Here is a 14,397-nt window from a genome sequence, read left to right as displayed (position 1 = left end):
ATACTAGGGGGGAGGGTTGGGAGGTAAGAAAAGTGCAACAATGAATGGATAGAAATCCAAAGTCTCTGTAAATTTTCATTTAAATTAATAAAAAAAATTTTTTTAAAGAAACCCAAACCTATATTTAGACCAAGAGGCTGTTGTGCAAACAAATCAAGGGAACACTACATGTTTTAAAATTAAGAAGAGAGTATGTCAGGGTTATATTCTCTCGCCATACCTATTCAATCTGTATGCTGAACAAATTAATCGAGAAACTGGACTCTGTGAAGAGGAACGTGGCATCAAGATTGGAAGGAGACTCATCAATAACCTGCATTATACAGATGACAGACGACACAGCCTTTCTTGCTGAAAGTGAGGACTTGAAGCTCTTGTTGCAGAAGATCAAAGAATACATTCTTCAATATGGATTCCATCTCAACATTAAAAAAACAAAGACCACTAGAACAATAGGCAACATCATGATAGATGGAGTAAAGATTGAAACTGTCTATAACCTCATCTTACTTAGATCCATGATGAACAGCCTTACTACCAATAGTCAGAAAAATCAGGTGATGCATTGCACTGGTAAAGTCTGCAGTTAGATACCTTCCCAAATTATTGAGGAGTAATGATGTCAGGTTGAGGACCTAAGGTGTGTCTGATTCAGACCATGGTCTTTCCAGTCATTTGCTCTGCATCTGAGAGCTATACAATGAATAAGGATGACAGAAGAATTAATGCCTTTGAGCTATGGTGTTGGAGAAGAGTACTGAACATCCCATGGACTCCCAAAAGAATAAACAAGTACATCTTGGAGAGAATACAGCCAGAGTGTTCTTTGGAAACAAAGATGATGAGGCTTTGCCTTACATGCTTTGGCCATGTTGCTAGGAGAGGCTATTCCTTGGAGAGGGACATGCTGTTCAGAAAGGTGGAGGATCAGCAAAGGAAAGGAAGACCATCAGCCAGGTGGATTGACACAGTGACTGCCACGATGGGCTCTAATGTGTCAGAAAGTATGAGGATGGTACAGTATGAGATGGAAAGTAGAATAGGAACAGTAGATGAGGAGAATAGGCCAGGGTTCAGATTTGTTGTTCATAGGGTTGTTATGGGTCGTACTTGACAGCACCTAACAACAGCAACAACAACAACAGGAAGAAGCATCAGCTATACACTTCCAAAATAATAGGCCTTTGAAAAACACTGTGAACAATGGAGCACTCTTAGACTAGTAGTTATGGCACTAGAGGCTAAGCCTTGGCCCTGGGAAACACAAATAACAAGGAGAAGTTGCAAACAGACACTGGTGATTGAAATGTGGAATGTAAGAAGTATGAATATAGGAAAATTAGATATCTTTAAAGAAGAAATGGCACATATAAGTGTTGACATACTAGGCACTGGCAAGCTGAGATGGATTGGAATGGGCCATTTAAATCAGACAATTTCTTACACCAGAAATTAAGAAGTAAGAGAAAATGGGCAGCATTCATGGTAAAAAGGACCATTTCTAGATCCATCCTGAAATACAATGTTGTGACTAATAGGACCATATCCATATACATACAAAGAAGCCCAGTATATACCACTATTATCTAAATAAACACACAAACAACTAAACCTAAAAAGGAGGAAATGGAAAATTTCTACCAACTTCTGCAGTTGGAAATCAATTGAACATGCACCAAGATTCACTAGTAATAATTGATGACTGGAATGCAGAAGTTGGGAACAAGGAAGAAGGATCAGCAGTCAGAAAATAGGAAATTGGTGACAGAAATGAGGCTAGAGATAGAATGACAGATTTTGTACAATCAATGAATTATTCACTGAAAATACCTTTTATTAAAAAACATAAATGGCTACTAAACCCATGGACCTCACCTGATTGACTACACAGGAACCAGATTTATTACATTTATGGAAAGAATCATTGAAGAAGCTCAATATCAGCTGTGAAGACTAGGCCAAGTGCTGCCTATGGAACAGACAGGTTGTTAGGAGAGGCTTGGAAAGAACACCTTATGGAAAGGTGGAGAGTCAGTACAGGAGAGAAAGACTCTCCAAGAGATAGACTGATATAGTGTCTGCAACAATGCACTCAAATGTGTTGGAGATGATTTAGAAGGAGCAGGGTAGAACAGAGTTTATATATGTTATTTATACATCACTATGAATCATTCTCAACTTGACAGCACTTAACAACAAGGTACTAGAAGTCCCGGTGGGGTTCGGTTAAAGTATTCATTTGGCTACTAACCAAAGGCTGGTGTTCAAACTACAACTGCTTTTCATAAGGTCGATGGACTTCCTTAAGGATTTATAACCTTGGAAACTCTATGGACAATTCTATCTTGTCCTTCAGGGTGTGAGTTGGAAGGAGATTGATGGCGGAGATGGATTTTTTAATTTATGATCTCTAGGTGGCGCAATTGGGTTATACTGGCCTTAATGTAGAGTGTTCAGACCAATCCAGCGTTACTTGACGGAAGAAAAGTTCTAGGAATCTAGGGAGCTCTGGTGACCTACTGGCAAGAAGTTGAGCTGCAGTCCTAAAGACCCGCAGTTTGAATCCATCAGATGCTTCGCTGGAGAAGGAGGGGCAATCTTCTCCTGTGCCAGTCAGATCTGATTCGACAGCACCCAGCAAGTAATAAAAATTTTAAAAAGTTCTAGAAATCTGGTTCCACTAGGATTACCATTAAGAAAATCCTATGGGAGGATAAACTCTTTAAATAAGAATGGACTTGATTGTCTATTCTTGCTCGAAAAAACAGTCAGTAATGGAGAGTGTGTACATGTTTGGAAGATAATTGTTATCTTCCAACATGATAAGAAGAGATTGTCATTTTTCAAAGAGCAATTGGTGAGTTTGCACTGTGTTGGGAGCAAGGAAGAAGGATCAGCACTCTGAAAATGGGAACTTGGTGACAGAAACGAAGTTAGCAGCACAACTCATTACCACTAGGCTACAAGACCTTCCTTTTGAAAAATTTTTATTGTTCTTGTTAGAGGCCATCGAGTATGACTTATAGTGACACTACTAACAATCTGAAACTTCCTCTATCCTGAGTCCCATCCTTATTATCTCTGAGACACCAGACACCATTGCTGAAGTCACAATGTCAATCTATATTTCATTTGGGGTCTTCCTCTTCTTGGCTGACCCTCCATCTTTCTAAGTATAATGTCCCTTTCCAAGGAATAGCCTTGCCCAGCTACATGTTCAAAGTATGAAAGATGAAGCCTTGTCATCCTTGTCTCCAAGGAGCACCCTGGCTGCACCCTTTCCAGGACACATATGAGTAACTGCCTCTGAAAACCTGCTGGAGGATCAGCTTTGAGTTTGTTCCTACTCTATGGAACACAACAACGGGATATTCAGTACTTTGCTCTAGAACCACAACTCAAAGATACCAATTCTTCATCTGTCATCATATTCATTGCCCAGACCTCTGAGGCATAGCAGGCGCTAAGAAGGCCATGGCCTGAACTGAGTTAGTTCAATTGAGTTGAACCTTAGTCTTCAAACTGACATCATTGCTCTTCAGTAATTTGGAAAGGTCCTTGGCAGCAGACTTGACCCATGCAATATATCTCTTGATTTTCTGACTGCTGGTACCAAGGGCTTTGATTGTTGATTCAAGCAAGATAAAATCACTGTGATCCAATAGGATGCAGAAATTCTCAAACAATATCATTAATATCTCATGCAAGCAAAATATTATTGAAGATAATTCAAAAGTTGCTAGAACAGTGCATTGACAGGGAATTACCAGAAGTACATGCTGGCTTTAGAAGAGACTGTGGCACCAGGGATATCATCACTGCCATCAGATGGATCCTGGTTGACAACAGAATACAAAAAAAGAGAAAGTATAATTGTGTTTTATTGACTATGCAAAAGTATTTGATTGCATGGATTGTAACAAATTATGGCTCACATTGAGAAAAATGTGAATCCCAGAACAATAAATTGTCCTTACACAGAATCTATACCTAGACCAAAAATCTGTTGTATGGTCAGAGCAAGGAAACACTGCATGGATTAAGACCAGGAAAGGCATGTATCAGGATGGTATCCTTTCTCCATTCATATTCAATCTGTATGCTGAGCAAATAGCTCACAAAGCTGGATTCTATGAAGAGGAGTGGCATCAGGATTGGAGGGAAGTGTCATAGCACCCTGCATTATAGTGATTACACAACTTTACTTGCTGAGAGTTAAAGAGGATATGAAACACTTGCTGCAGAAGGACAAAGATCCTCACCACAGACCAAATAGTGGATGATTTCACCTTGTTTGAAGAATTGTTGTAGTGGGGGTGTTGTGCTGTCAAGTCAGAACCAAACCATAGCTGACCCTCCAGGGGGTTTTCAGAGGCAGTTAGTGTATGGGAAGAAATTGCCCATCCTTCTCCCTTGGAGCATCTGGTGGATTTGAACCATGTGCCTTTTGAATTGCAGCACAACTCTTACCACTTGTCCACTAGAGGCCAAAAATCCCCACAAAGTTGGGAAAGTCCCTCTATAAGGACAACACAAAAGTGGCCTGAGTTTGGCTGGAGCACAGCCAGCAGATGGCAGCCAGGGGATGCCAGGAAAAAAATAGATGCCACAGGACTTTGTGGGCCACTGTCAGAAAAAGGGGAATTCTGGTGGCACAGTTCATAGCATGTTGTGCTGCTAACCAGAAGGCTGTGTGTCTCCAGTGACTTAAACCCATCAGTGCCTCCTCTGGAGGAAAGAGGCAATCTCTTGTAATCTCCAAAGGAGGGTCTCTATGAATCATTATCAATTCAATGGCAGTGAGTTTTAAGTGAGTCAGAAATTTAGCAGAGCCACACCACCCTGAACATACCCATTATCAGATATTCAACAGGAGCCCCCGTGGTGCCATAGCTTAAACCCTCGGCTGCTAACTAAAATGTTGATGGTTTAAACCCAGCAACTGATATGCAGTACAGAGATGTAGAAGTCTACTTCTATAAAGATTACTTCAGTCTTAGATACAGAGTCACTAGAAAGAAATGGTCTGAGTGAGGAATTTAGTCTTAAGGTCTTTGGTAACATTTTGTTAAAGATACCTGAAGTCCTAAAAGCACATTATTTTAACTCCTATTTGTTGCCTATTTGTTTTCCTATTCTTTTTGTTGTGTGTCAATGAGTTAGAACTAATTCATAGCTGAGCCTCCAATGGGTTTTCAGAGACACAGGGGAGACTGTCCATCTTTCTCCCATGTAGCAGCTGGTGAATTCAAAATGCATGCCTTTGCAATTACAGCACAGCTTTTTACCACTAGGCCACCCAGAGCTCCCTGAAGTTTGTCTATGTTGTTGTGTGCCATCAACTCAGAACCGACCCATAACTGACCCTCCGGTGGGTTTTTGGAGGCAGTTAATTGCATGGGAGATTACCCATCCATATCCCACAGAGCAGCTGGTGGATTTAAACTGTGTGCCTTCACGACGGCAGTGTAGCCTTGCCACTAAGGCCACCAGTGCTCCCTGAAGTTTGTCTACAGTAGTAATATCTTACCATATCTAGCAAAGAGTGAAAATATTTGAATAAAGCTAATAGAGTCAGTCTGGAAGAAAACTAATACAAATGGGCAGATTGCTATGTAGCTCCAATACTATTAGCACTGACGTGAAATCTTCATATTAGTATATGCCCTAATAATAAAAAGAAGCACTTATAATATGCATAGTATGTACCTGGCACAGTCTTGAGTGCTATTATGTATGTTAATGCATTCAACTTGAATGAGTTTGATGAGACAGACATTATTGCTATACCAAATTATAGGTAAATAAACTGAAGCAGCAGGTCTGTAGACATTTTTGGAAATGAAAATAAAAAATTGCTAACAGCAGTAATTGCCTGTAAAGAAAAAATTGAGGTCAGGGGTAAAAATGATAAAAATTTCGTGCAGAATAAATTTTGTTTCATTGTGAGTAGATCATGCCTTACTTCTACAAATGTTTTAACTATACATACGACTAGGAAGCTCTCTAGTGACTTGGTGGAAAGGATTTGAACTATAAACCCAAAGGATAGCAGTTCAAACCCACTAGCTACTCCATGGGAGAAAGAAGGGCAATCTCCTCCCATAGAATTTACAGCCTCTGAAAATCCACCAGAAGGTAAGCTATGAGTAATTTTTGCTTCAACAACACATGGCAACAGCATACATATAAACAATCGATAAAACAACACTTGTTAAGATGCAAGGCAGAGAAGAAGGGGAGGAATGATGTATACTGCATTGAAACATATGAGGGAGAGAACTGTTTAAAAGGGATATATAATTAGGTATTATTGTCATGACAGGAGTCTTAAAGGCTTGATAGTGTAGTGGGCTTGAGGGGAGGGACTGCATAGTAATGAGTTTTCTTTTACTCCTCAAGGAGAAAAGTGAATGGGGGTAAGGCCGGTGTGCAGGGAGAAAAATGCAACAGTGAATGACTGGAAACCCTAAGTCATTGTAAACTTCCATTAAAATTAATTTTTAAAAAAGAGTTTAAATGTAACAGCTAATTGAGAGATAATCACAAAAATTATAAACATTAAAAAAAATTCAAAATTTACATTTTCTAATTTAATCAGAGATGTGTCTTCCTTGCTTTGTTAAAAGAAGGTGAGTAGTCAGTGGGCTGAATGGTAGTAGGTGAATATTCAGTTGGGTGGTAAGCCTTTCATGCTGAGGAACCAGACTCAGCAATTGCTTCCATGGAGTACAGTTTTCCCCAAGGCAAAAGTTTTTTAAAAAACACAAAACCATCACATTTCAGTTTATGCCTGCAGTCTCTTTTAACTAATTGGTAATTATTCCTTCTTCTCGCAAATGTGAACTCAACTTTTGAGGGTATATGAGTTCATTAAAATTTTCCTGAAAACATGTATTTGAATGCCTGTGTAAACCAAGGTCAGGTTCACCATGGGTATGAGTAGATGATTTTATTGTTTCAACCACCCTTCTTTCCACACTAATCATCACTACCAGAGGACTCCTGATTTTTAAGTCTTAAGAAATCGCTTGTATGTACTGAGAATTTTCACTAATTGGGAACTATGAATATACAAGGGAATAAATAAGCAGAGTCTGCCCTGAAGGATAGGTATATGAAATCTCTAAGGAACAATAAAGAACAGGGCAAGGTGATATAATATCTAGTATTTAAATGTGTAAAATATATAACAAGTAACCAGAAAAAAGAGCAAGTGTTGGTTGTACGGTTTTATGACACAAGTAGAACTTGAACTAACACTTAGATGATAAGATTCCATTTTCTCTGGTGGTCTGCCAGCCCAAAGACACATGGTTAGAAACCACCGTTTGATACATAGAGGAAAGAAGAGCAATCTTCTCCCATGTTATTTACTGCCTTTAAAACTCACTGGAGAGTCAGCTATGAGCTGGTTCCAACTCAATGGCACATAACAACAGCCACACTGGAATAAATGAAGAAGTAGGCAACTACAATGTAAAATGCTCTGACCTCATTATTTTACACATAAATATTGTAAAAGGAGCCCTTGGGGATACAGTGGATAATGTATGAAGCTACTAACTGAAAGGTCAGTGGTTTCAATCTGCCAGCTGTTCCATCAGAAAAAGTTGTGTGATCTCCTTCTGACGTTTAAAGCCTCAAGATCCAGTCTGCTCTCAGGGACCTCTCCAACGCCCTGAAGAGCAATGATGTCAATTTGAAGAGTAAGGAACACCTGTTCCAAACCATAGTCTTTTCAGTTACATGCTAAGTAGCTCAAAATTAGACAATGAATAAGGATGACAGAGGAAGAAGCAATATCTTTGAGTTGTAGTGTTGTAGAAGAGTGCTTGACTATCCCAACTGACAAAAAGATAAACCAGAAAAGGTGCAGCCATGATGCTTACTCATTGGAGGTTAGAATAGTGAAACTTTGTCTTACATACTTTGTGTATGTTGTTAGTAGGGACCAGTCATTGAGAAAGGACATCATGCTTGGAAGGAAATAGAGTCAGCAAATGAAAGGAAGAAGGACTCAATGAAAAGGACTGAAACAGTGATTAAAGAGTATGAGTATGGCTTGAGTATGCCAAAGATAGTCAGGATGGAACAGGACAAGGGAGAAAAATCTAATCATGAGGAAATATTAGACAAAGCCAAATTTAAAGTTTTTCCATAAATGATCTGTATTTTTCAAAAATGTTAAAACCAAATGTGAAAAACAAAGTCTGCTCAATTGCTTCAGACTAACAAAAACTGGTGAGGTAAAGTAATCAATGCAATATATTTATTATCCAGGACAGAATTTTTGAATTGTAACAAAATGTCATAAAGAACAACACTGCAATAATTGACACAATTAAAATATGAATTGTAAATAAATAGTATTGCAGGAATATTTGAATTTTAAAACTCCATTGTAGTGGAAAATACAGCCCTTGTTTGGTATTAGAAAATCAATACACTACATTTAGAAAACAAAGGAAAAGAATCTCATGATGTAAGAGGCGGGTTTGGGAAGCCCATGTCTAATATATTCAATGGAGAAAAGCAGAACAACCAGCAAGGCAGTGATGCCCTCTATTGCTACCACTATTAAACATCATATTGTAAATCCTAGCCAGAGTAATACAACTTTCATCTAAATTCGGAAGAAGAAAATAAAGTATCCCTCTTTTCAGATGACATCATTCATACAGAAAATCTCAAAGAATACAAAACACCTATTAAAACTCATAAATGAATTCAGCAAAGTGGCAGGGCACAAGGCCAACAAAGAAGTTCGTCGAATTTCTATACATCAGCAATGTGTAAAAGGAAATTAAGAAAGCCTAGCCAACTGTAGTATTATTAAGTGCTTCACATCACCTCCAGTTCATAGCAGTCCTATGCACAACAGACCTGCCAGATTCTGTGTCAGCCTCACAATAGTCACTTTATCCACGTTTATTGTTGCAGTTAATCCATTTTCTTGGCAGGTCTTCTTTTTCACTTGCTATTTTTTCAAATATGATGACCTTTTCGCAAGAACTGACCTCTCCTGATACTTTCTATTTATCTCTAAATAATACACCCAAAGTTGATGACACAAAGTCTCACCATTTTTACTTGAAATGAGCACTCTGCCTATACTTCCTCCTAGAAAGATTTATCCTTTGGACCGTTCATGGCATATTCAGTACTCTTTACCAACGCCACAATTCAAAAGCCTCGATTCTTTGGGCTTACTAGTCATTGTCCAACTTCCATATGTTTATTAAATAAAAGTACAAATTTGTTCTGGAAAGGGTTAAACCGGGTGGCTCCTTGGAGGCAAGGATTCTGAGGCTCCGTCTGACATACTTTGGACATGTTGTGAGGAGAGACCGGTCCTTAGAGAGGGACATCATGCTTGGGAGGGTGGAGGGATAGCGCAGGAGAGGAAGGCCCTCTATGAGGTGGATTGATTCAGTGACTGGGATAATTGGGATGGGAGTGTCAGAGACAGTGCGATTGGCACAGGACAGAGCGGAGTTTAGGGCTGTTGTACATAGGGTCGCTATGAGTCGCAAGCGACTCGACGGCACATAACAACAACAACAACCAGTAATACTTTAATACTTTACTTAGTCTTTAAACTTATATCTCACTCTTTAGCGCTTTTAAGAGGTCCTTGACAGTCAGTTTCTCCAGCCACGAACAGGTTTGTGTACACTAATGTATATTGCAGCCCTACTGGCAAGAGCTAAAAGGTAGAAACAACTGGAATATGTTATCAGATGATGAATGATTATATAAAATGTAGTTTATACATACAGTGGGCTATTATTCAGTCATAAAAAAAGGATAAAGTTCTGTTTATTTCATGGTTTGGGTAAACCTAGATTATATTAGGTATCCTGGTGTCACAGCAATTAAGTCCTCAGCTAATTGAAAGATCAGCAATTCAAATTCAGCAGCTAAGCGATAGAATGATATGGCAGTCTGCTTGCATAAAGTTTATAGCCTTGGAAACTACCTTTACCTATAGGTCACTACTAGGCAAAATCAACTCTAAGGTAACAAGTTTGGTTTGAGATTTTAGAGAACATAGCAAGATGAATTGACAAAATAACTGCAACAATCAGCTCAAGGACAGCAATGATTCTGAATATAGCAAAAGATTTAGGAGTGTTTCACTTTGTTTTATATGAGGTCAGTGAGAACTGTAAGAATCAGAGCTGACTCTGTGACACCTAACAATAACAGCATGCTGAGTGAAATAGATAATTTACAAAAAACACATACTACGCAATAGCACTTATAGGAAATAAACAAATATATAGAAACTGAAAGTAATTGTTGTTTACTAGGAATGAGAGGAAGGACCCTGATGATGTGGCAGTTAAAGAATTTATTTGGTAACCAATCAAAAGATAGGTGGTGGGGTGTCTGAACTGTTGAAAATTGGCTTTTCTAGCCACTGTTCTAGCCCTCATTGGAGGGACATGGTCTCCAGCTACCTTAACTGCAGACAATGGTTTTGCACATCATCAACAGCTATGGAACCAATATAAGAGCATGTTTTCCACACTGTAAAAGAAGGTGGAAATGGTGGTGAAGACACTACAGTTGACAGTGGTAGAGAGATTATGAGGAGACTGTGACACTTCTGTGAAGAGACTGTGTCAATGTGTAACCAGAGAAATCCTGAAGATAAAGGCCACAGTTACAGGTTTTTCTTGCTGTATGATTGTAGAAAAAACTGAGTTATAATTGCTTGGAGATAAAGTTCACTGGATGATTAAACCAACTAGAGGCTTCTTGCATTTTTGATACTGAACTAAACCTGGACTTAACTAATTGAGGAATTGTTCCTTGGTAGTATAGCAGCTTAGGACTGGACTTGTTGTTGTTGTTGCTATGTGCCATTGAGTCACTTGCAATTCACAGAGACCCTATAAACAATAGCTCTGAACTCTGCTCTATCCTGAGTGAATCTCACTGTCTCTGACATACCTCCCCCCACTACCCCAGTTATTTTGTCAATCCATCTCGTCTGGGGTCTTTCTTTCTGGCACTATCCCTCCACCTTTCCAAGCACGATGTCATTCTCCAAGGACTGATCCCTCCTGGTCACATACCCAAAGTATGTGAGACAGAGCTTCGAAACCGTTGCCTCCATGGAGCAGCCTTGTTTCACTCTCTCTAGGACAGATTTGTTCTTAGCAGTCTATGGTATGTTCAATATTTTTCTCTAACACAACTCAAAGGTATCAGTTCTTTTTCTATCATCCTCATCATTGTCCAACTGTCTGATGCATCGCAAGTAATTGTGAAGACCATGGCTTGGATCAAGCATACCTTAGTCTCTAGACTGACATCATTGTTCTCCAGTATTCTAGAGAGGTACCTGACAACAAACTTTCCCATCTTTTGATTCCCTGACTACTGGTACCAACAGTGTTGACTATGGAGCCAAGCAAGCTAAAGCTGTTAACAATCTCGATCTCTTCTCCACTTATCATGATGTTGCCAATTGACCCAATGGTGAGAATCTTTATATTCTTGATGTTGAGCTTCAATCCATACTGAAGACTGCAGTCTTTGACTTTCTGCAGCAAATGCTTCAGGTACTCTTCAATTTCAGTGAGCAAGGTTGTGTCATCTGGATAACACAAATTTTGAATAAGTCTTCCTCCACTCCTGATGCCACATTGCCACTTATAAAGTTTAGCTTTCCAAATGATCTATTCCACATATAGATTGAAAAGGAATGGAGATAGGCTCCATCCCTGATGTATACATTTTCTGACATTGAACCATGCAGTGTTTCCTTTGCCTCCTCCACTCTCTGACCTATTTCCCTAATAAACCCCACGACTGTGAGTAAAGTCTGTTAATTTTGTAATGAACATTGGACCCAATGATTGCTAGAAATAGGTGCAGTATCATGTAGGTTGGCATGAATGACTAGGTAGTATGATGCTATGAGTTGTGGTGCTGGATAAGAGTGATAATATACCACGGACTACCAGGGAACAAACAAGTCTGTCCTGGAGAGTGTGAAATCAAGCTGCTCCTTTGAGGCAAGGATTATGAAGCTCCATCTCACATAATTTGGGCACATGGCCAGGAAGAACAGTCCTAGGAAAAGAACATCATGTTTGGAAGGATGAAGGAACAAGGCAGGAGAGGAAGACCCTGGATGAGATAGATTGGCTCAGTGACTGGATAAATGAAATTGGGTCTGTCAGAGATGATGAGATTGGCTCAGGATAGGGCAGGGTTTAGATTTGCTGTACATAGGGTCACTATGAATCGCAGGCAACTTGATGGCACATAACAACAACAACAACAACATGGACATTATTGATGGAGGTAGTTCACCTTTATTAAGGGGGTAGAAGTCAGACTCGACCACCCTCACATTGTATCTACTCCTTCTATAAGTAGTTTTAACTATTCCACAGGACAAAGATGTTTCAAATGTAAAGCAATCTGCTTCTGTAAAGATGTACGGACTTGAAAGCTCTACAGATAGTTCTATCCTCTCCTACAGGGTCAGTAGGAGTTGAAATTGACTTGATGAAAGTGGTCTTGGTTTTTTTCATTTAGGGATGGAAAGGATGAGTCATAAAGGGACTTTAATATAGCATGCATTTATTGTACATTAATGGTGGTTGAATAATTTGGAAAAAGAGTAAAATATTTTAGTTGTTCATCTTAGGGAACTAAAACTATTCACTGAAATGAGCATGTAAAAACTGATGAAAAAAGAGAGAATATCCTTATTCTTAGAAAATGCATACTGGGCTACTGGGGAATAAAGACGTGTGATTTGTGCATTCTATTCAATATTGACTAGGGGGGAAAGTATATATACACAGAGAGGGTAGGAGGGAGGAAATGGTAAAGCAAATATTGGAAAATTTCATTTTGATGAGTTTGAGTCAATGATGGTTCATGCACTATTATAGTACACTAGATTTGAAATTATTTCAAAATGAAAAGTGAAAAACAAAAAGGATATACACCTTGTTGGTAGGAGAAAATATTTATTGGAGCTTTCAAAGAGTGGAATAGCAAATGGAAACAGTTTATGAAGAGATATTCCAGTAACTTAAAAGGCAAAGAGTCTAGATTTTTATGTTTTATTTCCAGATTCATTTAGTAGTTAATATTGTGGTGTTGTTGTAGTTGTTGTGTACTGTTGTGTCAAACTGAACCACTGAACCATCACTGACCCTCCAGTGGGTCTTCAAAGACAGTAAAGCTTTTCCCCATGAAGTAGCTGGTGGATTCAAACCACATACTCTTGCATTGGCAGTGTAATTCTTTACCACTAAGCCAACAGAGCTCTCTGGTTAATATTACATGTTGTAGAAAAGTATTCATTTTTATAGTTTCCAAATCTATCATCAACTCCTGGTCTTACTACTTATTATGTGCCTGAAAATGTTCTTTACTTCTCTGAGCTTTGATATAGTCTCTGTAAAAGTATGGTAATCTCTAAAGTATGATAATTTATTGGGAATGTATATGCAAGCTTTTCTACTTGGTAATAGTGTGCCTGTGGACAAAATACTTACTATTTCTAAACTTCACTTCTCTCATTTGTGAAATGAGAATTGGTATAGTATATATTTTGTGAAATTATAGGCAGAAAAAAAATCTTGGAATAAAGTTAAATAATATACAGAAAATATCAGGCTGATAAACCTCAACTCACTTCCATCAAGTCAATTCTAACCCATCAAAACCCTCTAATAGGTTCAAGGTTGTAATTTTAATGGGACAACACTGCCCTTTTTTGCCCCATTCATTAGACAATTTCGTTTAAATAAAAATTAATATGTATCCTTGTTATTTATTAAATACTATTTATTTTATTATAGTAATATATATTAAAATATAGTTTTATTGATAAATAATTTACATACCATACAATACACTATTGAAAATCATGTACAATTTTTTGGTAAAGTCAAAGATATTGTGCAAGCATCATCATAGTCATATTATAACATTTGAATCACCTTAAAAACAAAGGTGTCAGAAAAAAATAAAGCTGTCAAACAACAAATGCTGGTGAGATTGCAGAGAAACTGGAACCCTTATTCGCTGTTGGTGAGAGTGTAAAAAGGTGCAACCACTATGGAATGAAGTATGGCACCTTTTCAAAAACTTGGAAATAGTAATACCATTTGACCCAACAATTTTACTACTGGGAATATACTCTAAGCAAATCAGAACTGCCACCCAAATAGATATATGGACACCTATGTGTACTGCTGCATTGTTCAAATAGCATAGAGATGATAAAAACCCAAGTGCCCAACAACAAACGAATGGATAGAGAAGCTGTGGTATTGTCACACAATGGAATACTATACAGCACTGAAAAACAAGGAACTCATAAGATATTATACAAAATGGGTGACCCTGGAGGAC

This window comes from Elephantulus edwardii, unplaced genomic scaffold (genome assembly GCF_000299155.1).
Source record: "Elephantulus edwardii isolate Elephantulus edwardi_28Jun2011 unplaced genomic scaffold, EleEdw1.0 scaffold00165, whole genome shotgun sequence".
In the NCBI taxonomy this organism is placed as follows: domain Eukaryota; kingdom Metazoa; phylum Chordata; class Mammalia; order Macroscelidea; family Macroscelididae; genus Elephantulus; species Elephantulus edwardii.
The sequence above is the reverse complement of the archived record's forward strand: the minus strand, read 5'-3'. Positions refer to the sequence as shown.